Source organism: Sturnus vulgaris, chromosome 2 (assembly GCF_052056855.1).
Source record: "Sturnus vulgaris isolate bStuVul1 chromosome 2, bStuVul1.hap1, whole genome shotgun sequence".
Taxonomy (NCBI): Eukaryota; Metazoa; Chordata; class Aves; order Passeriformes; family Sturnidae; genus Sturnus; species Sturnus vulgaris.
The window spans coordinates 21,407,674-21,429,012 of NC_142244.1; the positions used below are offsets into that span (position 1 = coordinate 21,407,674).

Genomic DNA, 21,339 nt, shown 5'->3' on the forward strand with positions numbered 1-21,339 from the left:
GCTGAAATTCCACAGAAAGCCTTTGAGTTTCTCAGAAACTCCAGGGTGTGTTCCCTTGTTTTCACACCAGAACCTATTACCCAGCCACCTCTTTTCTGGGAGCTGCTCTCACACGTGCTGGACTCCAGAAAGACAATTCGAGGAGGAGGAGGAGGAGGAGGAGGAGGAGGAGGAGGAGGAGGAGGAGGAGGAGGAGGAGGGAGGGTTCCCAGCACATGCAGCTCACGCCCCTGCCCTCCCCAGCATCCCCAGCACGGCGGAGCCCTGCGGACACGCACGGGGAGCCACGAGTACCTGGCGAGGCTGTGCCGGGATCCAGCGCCACCTTCCCCCCGAGAGCTGGGGCATTTAGAGGTACAGCACTGCCAGGCAGCCCAAAGTGAGCGCTGCTGGGGCCGTCAGCACCCGCCACTCAGCCACTCCGAAAGTCCCGCGGCACAGCCTGCGACTACCTGCCAAACACCTGGGGAGAAAGGGGACAAAAACAGAGCAGGGTTAACAGAGGGTTCGCAGCGAGGGCTGTGCAGGAGCATCTTCCACCCAGGGAGCTCTGGGCAGCCCAGCACGGAATGCTGTGCCCAAACTGGGACGATGGGATGCGATGGTGGCTGAATAAATGAAAATCCCGGTCCGGCACCAGCAGCCCCAACCACGGGACGAGCAGAGCTCCTCTTCCCGCAGCCCTGCACGATCCAACTCCCCCCAGACTCCAACACTGCCTTGCTGAGGCCCGTCTGTCTCAGCTCAGGGCCAAAACCACACCTGCACCTGAGGATGACCACCAGGAGAGGCACCTTCCAACAGAGTCGGGCTCCATTTCTGGCAGCAAGGGGAGCCCAGCAGCCCAGGAGAAGCTGGAAAGCCTCAGAGGAGATTGCTCTGCAGACTGTCCCACTTTTGGAAAGCGTGGTTTTCCAGGCAGGGGTTTCAGTTCCATTTTCCAAGGGCGAATCAGACAACAGGGCAGAGCACTTACATCTGGTTTTGTGAACAAGGAAAGGATTATTTGTGCTCACGAAGGCACAGATACGAGAGACCAGTCTGTGCTTACCTAGAGCTGAGACAGGTCCTTAGGACAGTCCTCAAGGCAGACACTGAGCTCGTGTGAGCACCAAATCCCAGCCCCCCGCAGGTCTGGTACCATGGGTGGGCTCCTTGCAAGGAGCCCAGCTGCAGCCCAGGCTGGGAGAGGATGGATGCGTTCCCAGCCCAGCTCTCACCCAACTCCCCCTTCTCCCAGCCAAGCACCAGCACTACAACATCACCACAACACTGCACACAGGCTGGGGAGAGTTACCAACTTCTCCACAGGTCCCAAGGAACAAAAGCCTGGGAGGGATTACTGCTGCCATTCATGTTCCTAAGAGCTGCTTGGTGGGCAAAGTGTGATCCTCACTCTTGGCTGGCTTCTCCAAAGAGCTGAGAGTCACTGGCTCTGTTTAAAATTTAAAAGATCTCGTTGTCTTTCTCTTCCTTCACGTTCCCTTCTTTGCTCCCCACCTCCCCCTCTTCCCCCAAGCTGTTGGTTGAGATCTGAAAAGCAGTTCATTAATTGCTCAGGAGCTGGCAGAAATTAATAAAATTAAGCTCATTTATATTGAAATGGACTCATTATCATGTCAGCTGCCAATAAGTTCCAAGAGGGGAATCTTGCTGACAAAAAAGGTCCTACAGGCAAGAGGCTCCCCACCTGCATTCCTCACCTCCCAGGAAAAGGAATTGTGACCACCTCTGCTCAGATCCTGCTGCTGCCCAAAAAAAAACCTGACCAAAAGAAGAACAGAGCAAACGCAGCCCAGCATTTTATCAGATTTTCCACCCTGACACGGCTTTTGAGGAGTTTGGAACTCAGTGAAATCTGCTGCAGGGTGACACAAACTCTGTCACTCCCCCGAGAAGCCAGCTCCAAGGCTGCACACACCCCCTGCAGCAAAACCCCTTCTCTCCTGGCAGTGCTGCCTTAAAAAGGAGATGTGGACACCTGGATCCTGCCCTATCCAAATCCTCACACTGCTCCAGTGCCTCTGAAGGGCTGGCAACACCCTTGGCCACGAGCAGATGAGTACTGGGCACACACAGAAGACAAGGATTTATCACTACCCAGTGACTCTTTGCTGAAAAGTTTTGCTCCCCTTAACTTTCATAACTCGGACAGGCTTTCCTGAATTGAAGCCATTCATACTTTTCCAGAGGAACATCAGTTTTTCATGCTTTGTCTGACATTAACATGCACTGGAGCAGTTCTCAGTGTCTTGCTTCATTCCAGCAGCCCAGGCTCTGCCACAGCACAGTTCTGAGGCAGCCTCCAGCAAAGGTCCTGGAAGGTGCCCAAAGTGATTCCCATGCTGAAGCCAACCTGAGCACAGCCCCATGCAGCACAGAGCCCTTTTTGGACACCTCTGCCCCCATGGAGACCGGCCAAGGGGAGCAGTGAGCCACCAGTTTGCTCTCAGGGGAGATGGGCAGTTGTAAACACTGACACATGGAACAACTGATCTGATTAAAAAAAAAAAATTAAAAAAATCAAATTAAGATTTGAATTTTGGATGAAAAATATCCAAGCTGTAGCCTTCCAAAAGCCTCCTTTTCAAAGCACACCCCTTCCTTTCCCGAATGAAAATAAAAATCAGTATGCAAATAGATCCCCTTGTCCAGTGAACAGGGAAAGTTGGCAAGGGGGACGACAGCTCTCTTTCAACTCTATTTTTACTTTTTCATTTATGAGGCATTATTTTCGTCAGATTTCAAATGCAATCAGTTGGCTGTTCAGTAAATTTTCATCCAGTTTGGAGAAGCCCTTGGTAACTCAGGCATCGAGCAGGATGCACATACAGAGACAGGAAGCAGCAGGCATCCCATACAGAAACCATCCAATATTCAGCAGCATCATCTGGGCTGTATCCCAGTTCCATGCCATTGTAACTCCAGTGCTCAATCCCATCTCCCAAAATGGAGGATCAGGCCCTTCATTTGTGACTGGAGGCCACGTTTTGTTAGTTAATAGTTAGCTGGTATGAACTGCTGCTGAAATCAGCCCAGCCAGGGCCCTGCCCTGAGACTGAGGGAAATGCTCTGCAGGCTTCTGCTGGCCTGACAGCTCTGGCTGCCCCCATCCCATATCCCCACAGCCCTGCCCTCCACCAATAAAACCCCCAGGAGAGGGAGAATAAAATGCCCTGAGCTGGAGGAGACCCACAGGGATGGGAGTGCAGCTCCTGGCCCTGCACAGAGAGCCCAACAAGCTCCAGACCCTGCACCCTCCTGTGGATGCTCTTCACCACCTGCAGATCCTTCTGAGCCTGTGGTGCCCAAAGCTGCCCCCACGCCTCGAGGTGAGGCTGCATCCACAGATGGATGGATGGATGGATGGATGGATGGATGGATGGATGGATGGATGATGGATGGATGGATGGATGGATGGATGGATGGATGGATGGATGGATGGATGGATGGATGGAGAAGCTGCTCTCTGCCCACATCTTTGTCCAGAAATGCAATTCAGAAATGCCCCAAGCTTCCCCACTCTCCATGCAGACACTGAGCCCCGAGAGCAGCGTTAGAGGATTGCAGAGGCTGGCTGACTTTGAAAGCAGCGAAAATAAACGACAAACGTGCTCCTCTCGGTGTTCTCTTTCTATGACATTTCAAATGTCAGAGAAGCCTTTTGTTTGTGAGAAAAAACCATTTCAAACCGAGCACGGCTTACAGTACCTGTTGAGGAGAACGGCTGCTCCTGAGAGCAGAGTCTGATGACAGCGAGCATCCAGAGGGCTCGGGGATCCATCCATCCATGCCCAGGACTGGGCTGGCAGGGCCCCAGTCGCAGAAGCCCAGTGCAAGTCTGTCACGGCGGGGAGAACAATGCTGGGGACGCTCCAGGTGAAGAGGAGGGCAAAGGAAAACAAACCCACATCCCTTTGAGAAGAGCTCCTCAAGGGGAAGGTGTGGGAAGCCCTGCTCCTCCAGCTGCAGCACCACCCCTGAGACAATTCCCAAGGGAGGGAAGAAGAGGCACAAAGGGAGGGAGGGGGGAAGGTTTGTCAGGAGACTTTACACCTCCACGGAGCCAACAGCCAGCCATCCCCAAATCCCAGCTACAGGAAACACAGCCAGGAGCACAGCTCAGAGAGCACCGTGGCAATAAATCAATGCAGGAGCAGAGCAGGTAGCCCAAGGGAAAGCCCCCTCCCCCAGGGTTTCTCTATTTATAGAGGGGATGTGAATAATTGACACGGTTGTGGGTTTGTTTGTTTTTCAGTCGTTTTTACAACTATCTGAGCATGTTTTAACTCCTTCTCCTTCCCTTCCCCTTTATTTTTAATGGTGGGAAAATCCCCCTTTCTAGCCTGGGGGGAATCTGCAAGGCTTTACACGTTTCCAGCAAAGGGCAGAGCAAGGGAAGGATTCTAATTTCAGATCATCAGACATAAGCAAATCCATGGGAAGCCACGAGGGCAACTCCCTGGAGCCTGTGGGGCAGCCTAAGCCCAGCCACGAGGGAACTGCAGGCAAGGAGGAGCCCGTGGAGGCTGCGAGGACTGCGGGCACATGTCTGTGATACTTGAAAAACTGAAAGAATTCCCAAAATGCAGCTGAAATCAAACACAAGGTGTGGCTTGTTTATTTACCTTTCGCTTCTATGTTATTGTTATGACACTTGGCTTAAAAAGGGCTTTCTGCTTGTGCCAAATGAGCAGAGAACTGCTGGTACACAGCAAGGGTGGGACGTGCCAAATGCACTGAAGAGATGGAGAGGTAAAAGGAAAGGTTCAGGCCAGGAGGAGCCAGAGCTCCAAACGGATCTGTGGGAGCTCGCATTGTACAGCCACGGAGTGGGACCTTGCCTGTGTCAAGAACCACCCAGCACCAAGGGCTCCAGCAATAAAAACTGAAACCCTTGGCCTGAGTGACCAACGAGACAGGATGGGAACGATTACAACGGTGTGGAAAAAAATTAAGGGCAATAATTGTGGTAGGGGGAATTGGAGAGGAAGTGCTTAGTGTATCTGCTCATTTAAGCACTGAGGTAAGTAATCTGATTTTCAAGCAATGCCAAAGACCTCACACAGATCATTAAGATGGTGCCTGAGATATGAAGTATCTAATTTTAGATCCCCTGACTTAAGTACTAGGGAGGGATTCCAGAGGTCTGCAGAAAAACCGGTGTGAAACACAACTCGGGCAAAGGCAGGATCAGCAGAGCTTTCCCTTTCTGCTCCCTCTGCCTCCTAGGGAGCACCAAAGCTGGGCAGGGCTCCTCAATTACTGCTTTACAGCCAGGAGAAAGGACAGCCAAGTGACTTCCACACCCAGGCCACGAGGGAAGCACAGTAAGAAAAAGGATTGAAGCAAAGGATGTCCCTTGCAGGTGACAGCGTGCCTTGTACAGGTTTTGGCATCAGGATCTCTCTGAGAGCTCGTGCTTTGAAATCAGCCCCGCTCAGGACTCGTCCTTCACTGGAGCTGCACTGGGGTGGGATGGAAAGGCTGGCAGCTGCAGGGATGGAAAGGCTGGCAGCTGCAAGGATGCAGGGGCTGGCAGCTGCAGGGATGCAGGGATGCAGAGGCTGGCAGCTGCAGGGATGCAGGGGCCGGCAGCTGCAGGGATGCAGGGGCCGGCAGCTGCAGGGATGCAGGGGCTGGCAGCTGCAGGGATGGAAAGGCTGGCAGCTGCAGGGATGCAGGGGCTGGCAGCTGCAGGGATGCAGGGGCTGGCAGCTGCAGGGATGCAGGGGCTGGCAGCTGCAGGGATGGAAAGGCTGGCAGCTGCAGGGATGCAGGGGCTGGCAGCTGCAGGGATGCAGGGGCTGGCAGCTGCAGGGATGCAGGCAGATCTGGATTCCTGCTGCCAGGCTCCCCAGAGCTCCCTCCTCTCTGTGAGCACAGCGCTCTCTCCAGCTGCACAGACCCAACACTGCCACATCCCAATGGGAAAGGGTGACCAGGGAGCAAAGCTGTGTCCAGCACCGACCATCCAGAACTGCCCCAAACCAGGAGTTGACTGCCTGACGTGTCAGTGGCAGCAGGGACACGGGGCCCTCCCTGGTGGGGCAGGGACGAGGGAAGATGCTGAGACAGACATTCAACCCCACAAGACTCCCGCCCTCCACCTGCTCCAGCCACAGCGGTGGCAGCACCAGCCACACCAGCAGCAGCCTGGCACTGCTGAAGGGACACCAAGCACTCATTCATTTCATCCTCGTCTGCACGTCCTGACAGCACCCGATGGCTTCGGCTGATCCGGGCTGACCGGTTCCAGTCACGACTCGTCCATCTCATCTCATCTCCTGCCACGGCTCCTCCCCGCGGGAGGAACACACAGCCCCGCGTGTCTGGGTGCTGCTTCTTTAATCACGAGGGGACAAAACCCAGGAGGGGTGGAAATCCCAGCGGGATACACCCTCGGGGCTCTGGGAAGAGGTGGGAAGGGAGCAGAGCCAGAAAAAGGATGGATCAGCGAATGCTCTGGAGAGGAAAAGCCAGAACTACCAAAAGCCAGGCTGAGGCAGCTCAGGGTGGAAAGCTGATAGCCATCAGCTCTGAGCGTGGCCTCCAACTAAAACGAAGGCTTTGCCTCTTTTTCCAGGGAGTGCGTGTGAAATCACCACATCCGAGGCTAGCAGGAGCAAAATCCAGAGTTTAAAACGTGCCAGTCAGCAGCAGCTTTCAATCTGCACCCCAGAACTAGGAGAGAAGCAACCACAGGGATATGGGCGAGAATTTTTATATTAAAAGCTGCCTGGGACTGCAGGACAAGAGATCCCAGCAGCGCTGTACCCATCTGTCAATGGAATGCAAGGCTGGAGAGCACAGCTGAGAGATGGAACAGGCAACGACACGGGAAGAAAGAAATGGCAAACTGAATTAATTTCTGCCTGCTGCTCTGGATCACTCCCTGCAAGAAGATAACCCGTTTTCCAGAGCGGGAAAAGCAGAAGACACCTTTCCAGGAAACTGCTAGTGCAGCTGAAGATGACAAAAACTGGCACAGGAATTATGATCTGCCTAAGAAACTCTGCACAGAGCTGCGCTGAGGAGAGAATTACCTCACTCGAGTTTTTTCATGTTCTCAATGCCGACACACAAAAATGAAATGTGCCGCTGACTTGTGCTGAGGACACCAAGCTGGCACAAGTCACAGAACAGACCTTGTGTCTCTCATTGATCCCACGAGCTCCTGGCGCGGCAGAAACGCCAAGAAAAGCGAATGTAAATCTAAGGATGCACCAAGCAGGACCCGCCTGGCAGGAACAGCACTGAGGGATGCTGCAGAAGGCCCTGAGCTCATCTGGAACACCGTGTGCAATCCTCGTCGTGGCCAAGGCTAACACAGAGCAGACACCTTCAGCCTCACCCCCAGAGGAGTCCTGATGGGCAGAGCTGCTGTAAATGAGCACAGGCAGCCCCAGAGCACCCAGCTGCAGGGCTCAGGGGCTCAGCACTGCCCTGGAGCCCTGAGCAGCCTCGCTGAGAGCCAGGGACCACAGAGGCACCGAGGCACACAGCTCGTCCTTCCCCAGCTCCAGCTGCTCCTGAACAACAGGAAAACAACAACAACAACAACAAATCCTCCACAGCCTGGCAGCACCACAGCTGGTCCAGGTCCTCCCCTGGCTTTGCCATCTGTGGTCACTAAGAGCAGAGTGCTGCTGCTGGCACACAGGAGCTGATGTGAGCCGTGCCAGGTGCCCAGCTGTGGGGCTGGTACCTGTGAGCTCCCAACAGCCTGCACAGCACACTGCCAAAACCAGCCTCAGCTGAGCTCTCCCTTGAAAATGACTCAAAAAGTGCTGCCAGGGAAGGAGCAAGGAGAGATGTTCCAAATCCTAGCGGGAATATTTCAGCACCAGTCTCTCGCTGCCTTTTCGTGCCCTCACAGAAACAAAACGCTCAGCTCAAGTATGAAGAAGTGGGATTTTGTTTTTTGGCGTTCTAAAATATGTGTCAGAAACGCAAACTCCTCATAAAACAACCACCAAATGCCGGGTTGGTGAGGATCAGCCCCACCATCAAAACAAAACCACAGTAAATCTGCACAGCACTTTAATGACCGGACGTGGCACTCAGTGCTCTGGGCTGGTGACAAGGTGGCCATGGGGCACAGCTTGGGCCCCTGACCTCAGAGATCTTTGCCAGCCTCAGTGATCCTGTGATTGAGATTCTCAGCAGCAGCAGCAAGTGCCACCCCATCACTGCAGTGCTTCACACTGGCCCAAAGTTAGCCCTGGAAGAAAATAACCACTTTGCTCTTTTCATTCCAAGAGCAGTAGGTGATTTTAGTGGCTGCAAAAGCCACGGGTATTTTCTGTGGCATCACTCCCAGGCCCAACGAAAACAAACCCTGCAGCAGATGCACACGTGGTGTGTCTGTGGACACACTGACCAGAGTCACCCTGCCTGTGCCACAAGGGAACTCCTCACCCACCTGAGCTCTCAACAGCTCCTGACCTCACCTGAATGGCTCCTGTCCCCCCACAGAGCCACCTCCAGCCCGTCCCAGTAACTTCCCAGCACTGTTTCTGTCTGCATGCACACACATATTGTGGTACTGCTTAAAGCAACTTTTGCCCAAAAGGTGTTAAAAGTAACATCGGGGACCAGGAATATCCTCTTGAGAGATGCTTTTCCACCCTCCTGAGCCAAAGGCACCAGGAGAGGTGGCTCTCCCGTGCCTTCCACTCCAGCAGCAGCCACAGCCACGTCTCCACACCGATCCTACAGACCCAGGCCAGCAGCAGTAACTATTTCTGCACTGAGTGGATGCACCTCAGACACAAAGTGACTGCTGCCATTGCCAAGGGAAGCCCTTTAAAAGGAGGGGACGAAAGAGAGGAGCAAAGGACACCTTTACACCAGAGCTGAACAGGGACTCCGTGCTTCTGTACCAGCCCTTGCACCTCTTTTTGGGAGCAATAACCTTGGTGCCAGTTCAGGGGGTTTTACCTTGGAGCTTCCTGCTGTCTGCTACAGAGTCTGCCCTCCAGGTGCTCTGGAGACCTCTGGATGTTTTGCCATCAAAGGCAGTCTTGGGCTGAAAAGATCTCCTTATCACACAACATTGATGGGCTGTACATCCTTCCAAGTCACCCACAAGCAATATCAAAATATTTCAAATGCAATTCCCTGCTTTACTTGCTTCCTTAGGTTTTTTCCACCACTTTTCAGAGCTGCCATACCTACACGAAAAGAAGGGGAAAAGGTAAAAAAGACCCACCCTATTTTGCACTTCATTATTTACAGTTTTCCATCAACTCCTAGAAAATCTTTCAACCCAGCACCCAGCACCCAGGCAGGCTGCAACTTGGGTCACCTCCACTCCCTGCCTGTGCAGCACAGCCAGCAGGGATGAGCTCTGAAGGCAGGCACAGAGCTCAGCACAGCCTCTGACGCCTCGGGGTGCCAGAGGGAAACCTTGCTTTGCCTGCTGCACAAAACGTTCAGGGCAGAAGGAAAAGGCCAAAGGGAGCAAAGAACACGGGGGGAAATCTCAGAGGAACACAGCGTCATTCCTCTGGCTTTTCCACAACCCATTTCTAGGATCTTTTCTTGGACTCACAGCCCCCTCACCCCTTTCTGAGGCTGTCCCTGGCTGCAGGGAAGGGTCTTGCTCCTCTTCCTCCTCCTTCCCTTCTCCCTGCTCTGCCCCGGGAGACCCAGCAGTGCCAGTGAGGAGGAGGAGAAAGAGGAGGAAATCAAAGAAAGTTCCCTGCCATCTCCCAGCACCACCCCAGGTCACAATCCCCATCTCATTCTCCCGTTAAAACAAAAAAAGTGGCTTCAAAACAAACTCACGGTAAGTTCTGAAAGTACCCCTGTTAACAACTTAGGTGTAATTTTTTAAAATACCTGAAATTCTCCCAGCAAAGCAGCCAGATACTCTTCTCTCTCTCCAAAAAGTGTTCCTTGTCCTGAACTGCAGGGAGCCAAAGGCTCCAGCACAGGCTGGAGGAATCCATCCCTCCTGGTGCCATCTGTAAGGCTGCAATTAGCTACCAGCATCCCTGCAACCCTATATAGTGTAGCAAACAGAAAATCCATTCACTGGGACAGTTTTGTGGGATTTCTGTCAGTTTGATTCTTCCAGAGGCTCATATTTATAAAAGACACAAAACCCTGACGAGCTTCCTTTGTTCAGTGTTTCCCAAAGATCCACCAACTTGCAGGCTTGAATTCCACTGCAATTATTAGATTAATAGCTATGTAAACAGGCAGTAAAGCCCATTTAAGGACAGTAAAAACATTTGCAGAGTCACTCAGCGCTCAGAGGCAGAGCAGAGCTCCTCAGGCATCACCCGCACCAATTCAAACCGGTGTGCTGTTTAGCCCGGCCATTAAAGCAGCCGTGGAACGGCTCTGGGATGACACCAATGAAGCGCCGCAGTGATGGCTGGAAATGTGCTTGGAGGGCACGTCCAGCACCCCCATCGCTGCGAGGGAGCTCTGCTTCACCTGGGGAGCCAGCAGGACGGGGGACGGGGGGACACTCAGCACACACCTCGCTCCCTGCATGGCAAAGGGGTTAACCGGGGGAGGAGGGCACAGGGACGGGTGCCGCGGCCACCTCAGCCCCCTCCCTGTGCCACCACCCCCCACGGGACAGGGCTGTGAGCACAAGGACCCAGGCACCGAGGGCTGGCACGTCCTCCCCACGCCCAGCTGTGGGAAAGGAGAGGAGCGCTGCATTATCGCTCCTCGCACAGGCTGCGACATGCCCCAACCTCTTAAAAAAACCCCACCAAGCCATGAGAAGGAATGCATCACCACCTGGCAGGGCACCTCTCTGCTCCAGCCTGCAGGCTCTGCCCCACCACGCTCCTTCCCCAGCCCAACGGGACTTGTGAAACTTTTCACAGCACGGGCACCTCCAGCCTGCCAAGGGGAACAACCTCCAGCCCCACGGAGAGAAGAGCTGAGGGCTCTGACAGCAAGCCAGCCCCCATGGCATGCGGGCAGGGAGGGGAAATCAAGCAGCACAGGTGTTTTGGTTTGTGCAGGAGATGCAGCAGAGGTGCCCAAAGGGAGTCCAGCACACGCCAGGCTCTGGAGGGACCCCACAAACCCCACTGGGGGCTGTGCCCAGCGCGGGCTGCAGATGCCAGGGGATAAAGCCTTGCCAGGAACAGCTGAGCTGGGGACAGGCAGGAAGCTGTGCCAGCACTGCCCACCCCAACAACCACGTCTCCCCAAAAATACAGCTTCAGTGGAGGCACAAAACACGGAGAACAACCCCACCTGCGAGGCAGCCACCACGATCTGCACTGTTCAGTCACAGAATCATGGAATGGTGTGGGCTGGAGGGACCTCAAAGCCCATCCAGTGCCACCCCTGCCATGGCAGGGACACCTCCCACTGTCCCAGCTGCTCCAGCCCCAGTGTCCAGCCTGGCCTTGGGCACTGCCAGGGATCCAGGGGCAGCCACAAGGAGGGCAGAGGGATTGCAGTCAATCCTCCCAGCAAACAGAAAGGCTGGAGAGCTCTGGGAAGGTTCCGTGTGAGGCTGTGTCTCTGCTCCCAGGGCTCAGCAGGGTTAATAACCTGCTCCTCTCACGTAAATACACAATTCTGGAGCACAGGGCTCATGCTCAATAGCTCCATTTTTGTTATTCTCCTTCGAGCCTGACTTCCAACAGCCTTCTGCAAAGGAAACAAGTCCTGGGCTTGTTTGAACAAGTGGGCAACACCTGCTGCAAGCTTTTGGCTTTGCTGCATTGTCTGGGTTTGAGGCTTGCTCTTTAAAGCCCAACCTAACCGGCTTAGGGGAAAAAAAGAAAAAAAAAAAAAAAGAAAAGCACATAACCAGTTTCAGGAATAAGAGAAAAAGACTTCATTCATTCACTCTTTTGTTTTCAGGAAAGTTACCCTGACGTTTCTTTGCCAACACATCAGGAAAGCTGCAGAGACTGCAAACACAGGCAGGGAGAAGGCACAGCCCTGCTCCAGCTGCTCCTGAACTGGGAATGCCAGGCGAACACTGCTGGGAGGATTCCTCTGCCTGCACACGACCCAGCCACGTCAAACAGGACAGAATTATTTATCTGTCGGGGTGGCTTTGCCCCATTAATCCATTAAGGAGTTTGGGGGGAATATTCACATGCTGTGAGCAGATAAATGACATGTCCCACTGTACATGGTTCCTAACTCAGCCTGCATTCAAGGCAAGGAGTAAATAACTGCACTCGACACAGCTCTTAACACCAACATCAAATTTAAAAACCCAAACGCTGTGTAATTCTGTTGATTCCTTTGCTGTGCCAGTTGTATCCTTTTCCAGAGAAAGGCTATCATTCATAAGGACCTTGCATGTCCATGCTGGGACAATTTTTAGGGCAAAAGATGATGCACAACAGGTTATGTGCACCACAATGGGTTGGAATTTGCACACAGGGAAGGATAAACCCAAATAAATCCCATTTGCTATCATGACAGCTAACTATAAACTGTAATTTAGCTGAAGGGATTCCAAATATTGACATCCTGGACTAGACTGACCATGAAGCTTTGACTGATGCCACACAAAGCTAGCCTGATGCTTAAGCAACAACAACAACAACAATTAATACGTTGTTAGCTCCACCAGCCTTAAAATGTCAAAATTCTACCAATGTTTTCTCAATCCATTCAGGTGAAAAAAACCCAAAAACCAAAAAACATGCACGCAAGAGCCATGCAGCTTTTTCAAGATTACAGTACCTTTCATGAAAGAAACCAGGAGCAATGCTACCTGCCAAGGCAGTAAATAAAATCAGAACTAGAAGAGCAATAAATTCCTTTTTTAATCAGGGAAAACGCTAGAAATAATTAAAAACTAACACCCCTCATGGAAGCCCAGGAAAACATCTGCACGTATTCAATGTTCCCAGAGAACACTCAGCTCAGATGTGGGGGCTGTTTATCAGAGAAGGGCAGGGGTTTTTAATGCTGAGGCCCCCCAAGTTTTTAAATTCTCGAGCATTCTGTTCAAATTGCAGGGCAGGGATGTCAGCATGCTGCCTTGGCAGCCTCAGTGGGTTTTTCAGTGCTGAAGATTCAGCAAAAGCTGTGTCTGAGAGAGAAGGTGCTGGATTAGGGCTCCACTCTTCCATAATTCCAGGGATTCACAGGCGAGCACCTGACATGTCCCTTTCACAGACAGACAAGTGCCTTTGCTGGAACAAACACTGAATAAATCTGTAACACTGGAATAAAGCCAGAATGAATCACAGAAGGGTTTGGGCTGGAAGGCACCCTCAGACCACCCCTTGAGGTGCCCGTGCAGGGGACGTGGTGGTGGTGACAAATTCCTCCTTGGACAGCAGGGGCTGTGCTCAGCAGCTTCACCAGAGCACCACCAAAGCCAAACTCACTCTGCCCCTCAGAAAAGGCCTCTCAAATCAAGTCAAAGGAGCCACTTGCACCTCCAGGATTCGGCTGCCACACACACTTGTGGGACCCATTCAATCACTTTGGGATAAATTGTAGGTCAGGCACAGAGGAATACGAATCCCTGGCCTCTGGCATTCCTCTACTAAGTTTAAAAAGAGAGGCTGGACAAAGATAATCCTCCTATTGCTCTGTCAATTTGACTAGCAGAGACTCTACAGGTGAAATTTGGTCCAGCTTGAGCAATAGGAAAAATTATTTTCATTTCCAGACTCCCAAGAGCTCCAAGAGTTTGAGAGCTCTGGGCTCTCAGAAGCTCTTGGAGTGGGGAGCTGAGAAAGAGGCTGGAGAGGTTTCCACAGGAATGGATGGAATTTCTGGGAGCTGGGGCAGATTTTACTCCCCAAACCTCAAGGTCTGGTGCCAGAGGGGCCGTGAAAAGCAGGAGCTGCCAGGGAGGTGGCAAGGCTGTCCCTTCTGTCCCTTCTGTGCCCAGCTCTGACGTGACTCACATCCCTCTGCAGCCTGAGCCAGCCAAGACATTTCCTTGCCATTTAGACAATGAATCAGGAGCTCTGCGAGGCTTGATCTCCCTGTATTCACGACTAGATTGTGTTTTCAAGGAGAATTTGATAAAAGGGTAATTTTAATATCTGCTGAAAACGTCCTGGTCCTTGATTCCCTCTCAGAAGCGTTACGTGCTGCCAAAACCCCGAGCCACAGATCCAGAGAATACCCTGAGTTGGAAGGGACCCACGAGGATGGAGCCCAGCTCCTGACCCTGCACAGGACACCCCAACAATCCCAGCACGTTCCTCAGGAACACCTGCCCTCTTCTCGGATGGGTTTTACTTGTTCCATCAATCATCGAGGCCCAAAGCAGGTTACAGAAAAGTCAGTGGGAGCAACAGGTAGGCAGAGGTTTTTTAAAAACTGCTGCTGCTCCCTTAAGTGAGTCATTTTGGGGTTCAACGAGCAAAAAGTGCATTAAAATTTCAAAGGGCTCCTGTACAGAAATAGCTCTGCACAGCTGGAGTGGCTTCAAGTGAGATGCACACTCTGATGAGCAGGTTCAAGATGGCTCTGCAAGAGCAAAATATCTGCAATCCTGTGTGAGTGCCAGGTGAGCTGAGGGAACAGGGGCTGGGCAGCCATCTCAAACACAGCATCATCAAACCAAACCCTGGGATAGGCATGGCACGGCCTCAGCAGCTTCTGGGCACCTGGGAATCCTGGAGCTCACACTGGGACTGCTCCTCAGGGCAAGGGAGGATGTGCTCCAGGGATGGCAGCTCTGTGTCCTGGGAATGGGGCTGGCTGGACCCCAGATTTACCCCAGCTTCTTGTTCCCCTTGTAGACAACAGCACCTGGCAAAATGCAGGAATTCCTTCATGGAAAGGGTGAGTGAGCACTGGCAGGGAGGGCTGGAATTCCCATCCCTGGAGGTGGCACTCAGTGCTCTGGGCTGGTGACAAGGTGGGCACCGGGCACAGCTTCCACACCATCATCTCTGAGCTCTTCTCCAGCTGGAATATCCTGAGCTGGAAGGGACTCACAGGGATCATCCAGTCCAACCCCAACAATCCCAGCCCGTCCCTGAGAGTGGTGTCCAAACCCCCCTGGAGCTCTGGCAGCCTCGGGGCTGTGCCCATTCCCTGGGGAGCCTGGGCAGTGCCTCTGGGAGAAGAATCTTTCCCTGACATCCAACCTAAACCTGCCCTGGCACAGCTCCAGCTGTCCCCTGGGGTGCTGTCACTGGCCACCAGAGCAGAGAGCAGTGCCACCCAACACTGGAGCCAGCTTTTTGGCAGCCAGTAAGTGGGTCAGCCTCCTGCTCTCCAGCACAACTAGCCAGTATCCAAATAATCCAAGCCATCCAGCCCCTTGTCCCAAAGCAGCCTGAGCCCTGCAGATGGATCTCCTCTCAAAGCCACACTCCCAAAAAGCCCCTTCTTGGTTTCTCTCTTTCCACTTGGCCAGCAGCACAAACCGGGTGATGTTCTCCTGGCCCCAGACAGTCCCTGCCCATTCCCTGCATTGCCTCACACGTTTGGAAATACAGAGTCAGCTGCTGGAGCACCTACACGGATGTGCAAGGGAAGGGATGTGCCCTCCTCTTGCCTCAGCCCCTGCAGCACCAAGGCTGCAGGGCACATTTCAGGAGAGAGGCACTGGCTCAGCCAGCTGGGCATGGGCACCCCATGACCAGGGACATTCCCAATGGATCCTCAGTCTTCACGGAGCTCTGGACATCCAGATCAATTTCCCAGCTCCAGGTGGCTTAAAACAAGTGACTGCGTCTTATTCCTCCTCAAAAACTCTGATTCCTTTTCATTTCCCTTTTAAAAAGCTCTCCACAAACTTGAAGGTGCGCTCAGGTAACCGTGTCAAGCATAAAGACCTGCTTGAAGCAGTAAACAGGAGCTGAAATGTCATGGATTCATCCAGGAATGACAGCTCCAAGGAACACATCACACAGTATGACTTCCCAAATTCTTAAAAACCAGGCTGGTAAATTACAGTGATTTATCACTCCACAACAAAGTACACACACACACAAAAGCGTTTCCCAGAAAAAGATTACCAAGCAATCATCCAGATGTTACCGAAGCATTAAGATTAATTTGAAAAGAAAAAAAATCAGCAAGGAACTGACTCCCACTGGCTTTTTATTGTCATAAATTTTATCCTGCAACTTCCAAGAGGACTGAGTTCTGGATTGTGCCTCAAGTCTCACTGTCTGTGTGTGTTTCTGGTGCCTCACACCTCCTACAGCAGCACCCTCTAACTCACCATGAGGAGCCACGGGAGTCAACAAAAACACAACTTTGCTCCTACTCCAGAGGAAAAAAAAACACAACCGGTGCAGATTTTCACCGTTGCAAAACAAGAAAGAAAAGGCTCTTTTGTTACTGCTAAAAAAAAAATTCCAGTCATTTTTCACCAAAACCACCTTTGGCACGTGTTACCCATCACCTGAAAGGCAGGGGATGCCTGACAAAGGCTCTCAGCCCCTGCCTGAATTCCCTGCACAGACCCGTCACACACACCCCTGCTAACCTGGAGCATTCCAGGCTCCAGCTCCTGCCCAGGGGCCCCTCTCCCGGATCCCCCCGCCGGGAGAGCAGGGAAACCACTGGCAAAGGGAAGGAGCAGCCTGTGCCCAGCGGGGAGAGCTGGCAGCACCAGCCACAGCCTCTGGCCTGGAGGTGTCCAAGGGAACACCTGGATGTGGCACCGGCTGCTCCTGGCTGGTGACAAGGTGGCCATCGGGCACAGCTGGGACTCCCTGACCCCAAAGATCTTTTCCAGCCTCGCAGATTTCTGTGCTTCTGGGAGGTGGCTGCACTCAGCTCCCTTTCCCTGCTCCCTTCCCAGGGGTGGCCTTGCGCAATGGGGAGTCTTTGTCTCCGTTTGGCTGTCGGAGGGCCTGGGGCACACTGAACGCACCTTCCCCACCCAGGTTAGTGCAGGGGAGCAGCAGAGCAGTCCCAGCTGACAGCAGGAGCTTCCTTGTTCTCCCTGCTCTGGGATGCTGGCTCCCCTGGGAAAGCAGGACACCAGGATCCCTGAGTGCTACAGCAGCCTCCAGTTCCTGAGGCCAAGCTGGGGGAGGGTTTTCCAGCAGTGCCACTGGGCACCCTGACACCTCCCAGAAACACGGGAAGAAGGCATTCATGCAGAACCGACACACTTCCCTTCTTCTGCCCAACTTCTGCTATTACAGACACCCCAAAACCACCTTCTGGCTTTGGAAAGGTCTGGCAACTTCCCCAGCCCTGCCTTGCTGGTGCCCAACACTGCCCAAATTCAGGGAGCCTCATCTTTGGAGGGGTCACCCAACAGCTCCAGCACTGGCTGAAAGGGACATTTCCCTACACTCACAGCTCTTCCATGAAGACACTGCTATTCCAGAGCTGGCTCTGCATTTCCTATCCAGTATCACATCCCCTCAACAAGCGACTCATTCTTCTGCAGCTCATCAGAGAAATTGAGCCATCGCTCCCAAACTGTTTGGAAGGGAAAACAGAAATGGACGTGCAGAGCAGCTTTTGGAAGAAAGTAACTGTTCCTGTCCCTTCAGAAATCAACACAACTGCTCCCAACCCCACGGCTGCCCACTGGCACCCCCAACACCTGCAGAGGAGCACACCCACTGTGACCATTCCTGGGTCCACAGAGCTCATTTCTGGGCCATGTCCCTGCCTGCAGACACTCGTGCCCTCCCAGCAGGGTGTACGTGTGCAGGGTGATTTGTGGCCAGCCCTAAATCAGCCCCCAGACGTGCTGCTCATTCCCTGTGACTCAGGGGCACCTCTGGGGACACAGTTTATCCCGTACCAGGATATTTATGCCAGGTGCTGCAGTGGCACCACGGCACGTTGTCCGTGCTCCTCCTGACAACAGGCAGCCCAGACAACACCTGGCACTGCTGAACCCTGCTGGCATCACCAGGAGTCCGAGCTCCTAACTACCCCATGGATCACACAGTTGTTACAGCTGGAAAACGCCTTTAAGACCATCGAGTCCCACCCTGGACATCTGTTCCAGACACCACCACAAAGCGCCAGAGCTGAACCACTGCTGGCTCCCCAGTCTCCAGCCTGCCAGCCCACAGCTCCTTGCTGGCAAGACCAAAGGCAGAAGGCAGGGTGGGAGCTGGAGGCAGTGGAGATTGCTGAGCCCCTTCCCAGGAGCAGAGCTCTCCCTGGGCTCAGCCTGCAGGTCCTGCCCAGATCATTCCTCTGCTTGGCTTCACGAGGGCTCTTCCAGCTGCCTGAGAACATCACATCCCAGCTCTCAGGGAAATCCTAACTGGCAGCCCCAGAAAGCAATTACACTAAAAGCACTCTGTGAGCAGTGACTCCAGCCCCTGTCTGGCTCACGGGGACACGGGCACGCACAAAGGCTTCACACGTGGAACAGCACAACAGCTTCCCCTGCCAGGAAGGAAGGAGGGAGCGAAGGAAAGGGGGCTGGCAGGTCTCACCAACACTCCCCCTGCCTCCATCCCGCCGGGAGCACAAGCACGCTGACCAGAGCCACTCTGCTGAAGCAGGGAATGTCCCTGTCTGCTTCCAGGTCACTCAGAACTTGAGGTGTCACCAGCAATAAAAACTGCCTGCTGGCTCTGGAATGCCCTAACTCTGCTGTGCCCGTGCGAGGTACAATAAAAACACCGATATCTATGGGATAACTCGCCCTCAGCCCTGCTCCTGCACTGCTTGTGGCACAGCTGGGCTAATCCCACTCCCACTGCTCTGCGTTCTGACCTCCTTAAGCAACCCCAGGCGAGGATGTTAAAGCACTCCAATCTATAAATAATGTATCCCCTCATCCAGCAATGGATTACTGGGCCATAAAACTCCTCACAACGCTCCACACAGTCGCCAGTTGAAGGAAATAATACCCAGCAAACCACATCAGTAGAGACTCATCCTCCTCCTTGATGAATTCTTTAAAAATTCAATGCCACCGTTACTTTTGCACTGGATTTTCCTTTACAATTCGTTATTCAGAAGCTGGTATTTTATTCTAGCAGCCTTGGTTTTCCCCCCATCAAAGACCCTGTAATTTTTGGAGCCAAGAACCCTCGGAACAGGGAGAAGAGCAGCGCTGGGGAGCTCATCAGAGCCAAAGGGAAGCACTGAGGTCTCGCTGCTGGACTCACACAGCGACGTCACGGTTCAGACCCAAGCCGACCCGTCATCCCGGGCAGGGACCTCCCATTCCTGCCCCAGCTTCTGGCAGGAGGATTCCCAGGCATTCCCTGGACCAGTCCAGGTCTCTGATCCTGCAGGGAACTAGCTGCGTTTTCCTGGGGGTTCGTTTCCAAACAACCATCACCTACAGACTCGAGCCACTGTGTGTAACCTCGTTAGAGACAAACGAATCTGCTGCAAACACTGATGCCTAATAGACTCACTGCCACTGCAAAAATCAATGCTCCTTCTCATCACCAATTCCAGCAGGAGTCCTACCACTGATTCCCCAGAGCAAAAGCATCAAGCTCAAGCAAACGCTTCAATGATGCAAATTCGCGGTTTGGCAGATTTTTTTCTGTCAGGCATTTTGGAGAAATCCAGTGTTTCTGCCTCAAAACAAGTTGGAAACCAGACAGGCAGCCTCTAAAGAGCAAGTTCCCCAGGAAGCAAAACCAGGCCTGCCAGATTTGGGCACCCGCTGGCTCAGCCCCGCGTGCCGTGCCCAGCACAGCAATTTCCCAGCCCTTCTCCACGATGCACAGATCCCTTTTGGCTCTGCAAGGATGGGGGAAGGCAGGCGGGCCAGCGACACCCACCAAACCGGCTCGCTTCGCTCCACAGCGCCGATCACGTGTGGAAATGGAAACCCCTCCTGCAATATTCAAACACCGTCCCAGGAGCTAACAGCCGGCTCAGGTGTAGGAAACGCAGCCATGAGAGCCCATTGCCAGCGGCTCCAGAGTGACTGAATTCCCAGGATGTGTATGCGTTATCCTTGGCCACCGCCCCGCAGGACTGCTCATGGCTCATGGGTCGCAGGGCTCGGAGCCGGGGCTGAACCCTGCCCGTGGGACGGCGAGCCCGTGTCCCTGGGGTCAGGAGCCATCCCCCAGCCCTGGGGACAGCAGCACAGGACGGGGGAGCGTCCCCAGGGCGCAGGGCCAGCACACAGCACCCGCACTTGGTGCTGCTCAGCCCCGGTGCTTAGTCACAGTAATTGCAGGGCCAGGGCTCTGTGCTCACATTTCCTGTCACCAACCCAAGAATTAGGCAATTTAGATCCAGAGATAGCACCCGGCATATTAAATAGCCTGATAAGCCATCGCTGAGGGAACCAGGAGGAAAATGATCAGCTCCATTCGGACGAGAGTGCCCCAGTCCCGGCTCAGCAGCGTTCCCAAATCTTGGGCAAGTGTGAGCCCCCCTGGCAGGGCAGCACTGCCGGCTCTCCCCACCTCGCAGAGACAGCCAGCAGAGCTGCAGTCAAGTTGAAACCTTTCACGGGGCTCATTCTCAACAATTAAAGAGCATGGCAACCTGTAATTATGGAAAATAAAGCCAGACAGCTGGAGAAGGGAACATCTCCAGGCAGTAACACGATACTACATTTTCTCTCTTAGGGAATTCAGCTCTCAAGTCCCCAGCTCCCATTCAATCACTTCGAGCCCTCGGTGCCTGGGCGAGCAGTGAAAAAAAAAAAAAAAAATCAAACAGCACTTGACAACCCAACTAAACACAACTCGGAGAAAGCAACACCTCTGCCCACACCGGGGCAAGCCAGCAACTGGGAGAGGAACTGGGAGAGGAAAGCTTTCCTGGACACCCCAGGCAGCCCGACGGTGCCAGAGCCCCAGACGCGTTTCCCAGGGGGATGCCACCCCCGGCCCCTTTCCCAGGGGGATGTCAGCCCCGGCCCCTTTCCCAGGGGGGTACCACCCCCGGCCCCTTTCCCAGGGGGATGCCACCCCCGGCCCCTTTCCCAGGGGGGTACCAGCCCCGGCCGGTCCCGCTGCCCGCACAGCTCTCACCGCTCATCATCAGCAGCACAAACATCTCTGCCTCCTGCGCTCCCCGAGCCCCGGCTGCCGCTAGCACAGAGGGGGAAGCGCCAGCATTTCATTCCCCTGCTGCTCCGGAGTGGGTGTAACTCGCCAAGTTTCACGCTGAGATGAGACGGGTCAATTGGGTGTGTTTGAAGGTTTGGGGTTTTGCCATCCCTCCCTCCCTCTCTCTCCTCCCTCTCCTGATTAATTCCTGCCGTCACAGGCTGCAGACGAGCTGCCACTCAACCCCGCCGGCTCCCGAAATGTGAATTCCTGAGGACATCCCTCCGGGGTGGCTCTAACTCACCAGGAACCGGATCCCGAGTGAGCGCACGGAGGGGAAGGAACGCTCCCGCATTCCCCGGCGTTCTGCCGTGCTGGCAGGCAGCGAAACAACAAAACAACAAAACATTCGGACCCGCTCCGTGCCCTCGGCTCCCCCCGACCCCAA

General features: G+C 53.8%; 1 protein-coding gene across 3 annotated transcripts in view; it reads right to left on the bottom strand.

Moving 5' to 3' along the window:
* Positions 1-21,038, bottom strand: part of TIAM1 (TIAM Rac1 associated GEF 1) — an 84,980-nt gene extending 63,942 nt beyond the window's left edge. For 2 of the 3 annotated variants that reach the window (XM_088158817.1, XM_088158814.1), the window contains exons 1-2: positions 3,712-4,050; positions 295-463 (exon numbers count right to left, since the gene is read on the bottom strand). The gene's annotated coding sequence lies outside the window, so the exon portion shown is untranslated. Of the gene's footprint in view, positions 1-294; positions 464-3,711; positions 4,051-20,873 lie in introns of those variants that run through there. The other variant, XM_088158815.1, reaches the window with a different exon arrangement.
* Positions 21,039-21,339: the final 301 nt, after the last annotated feature.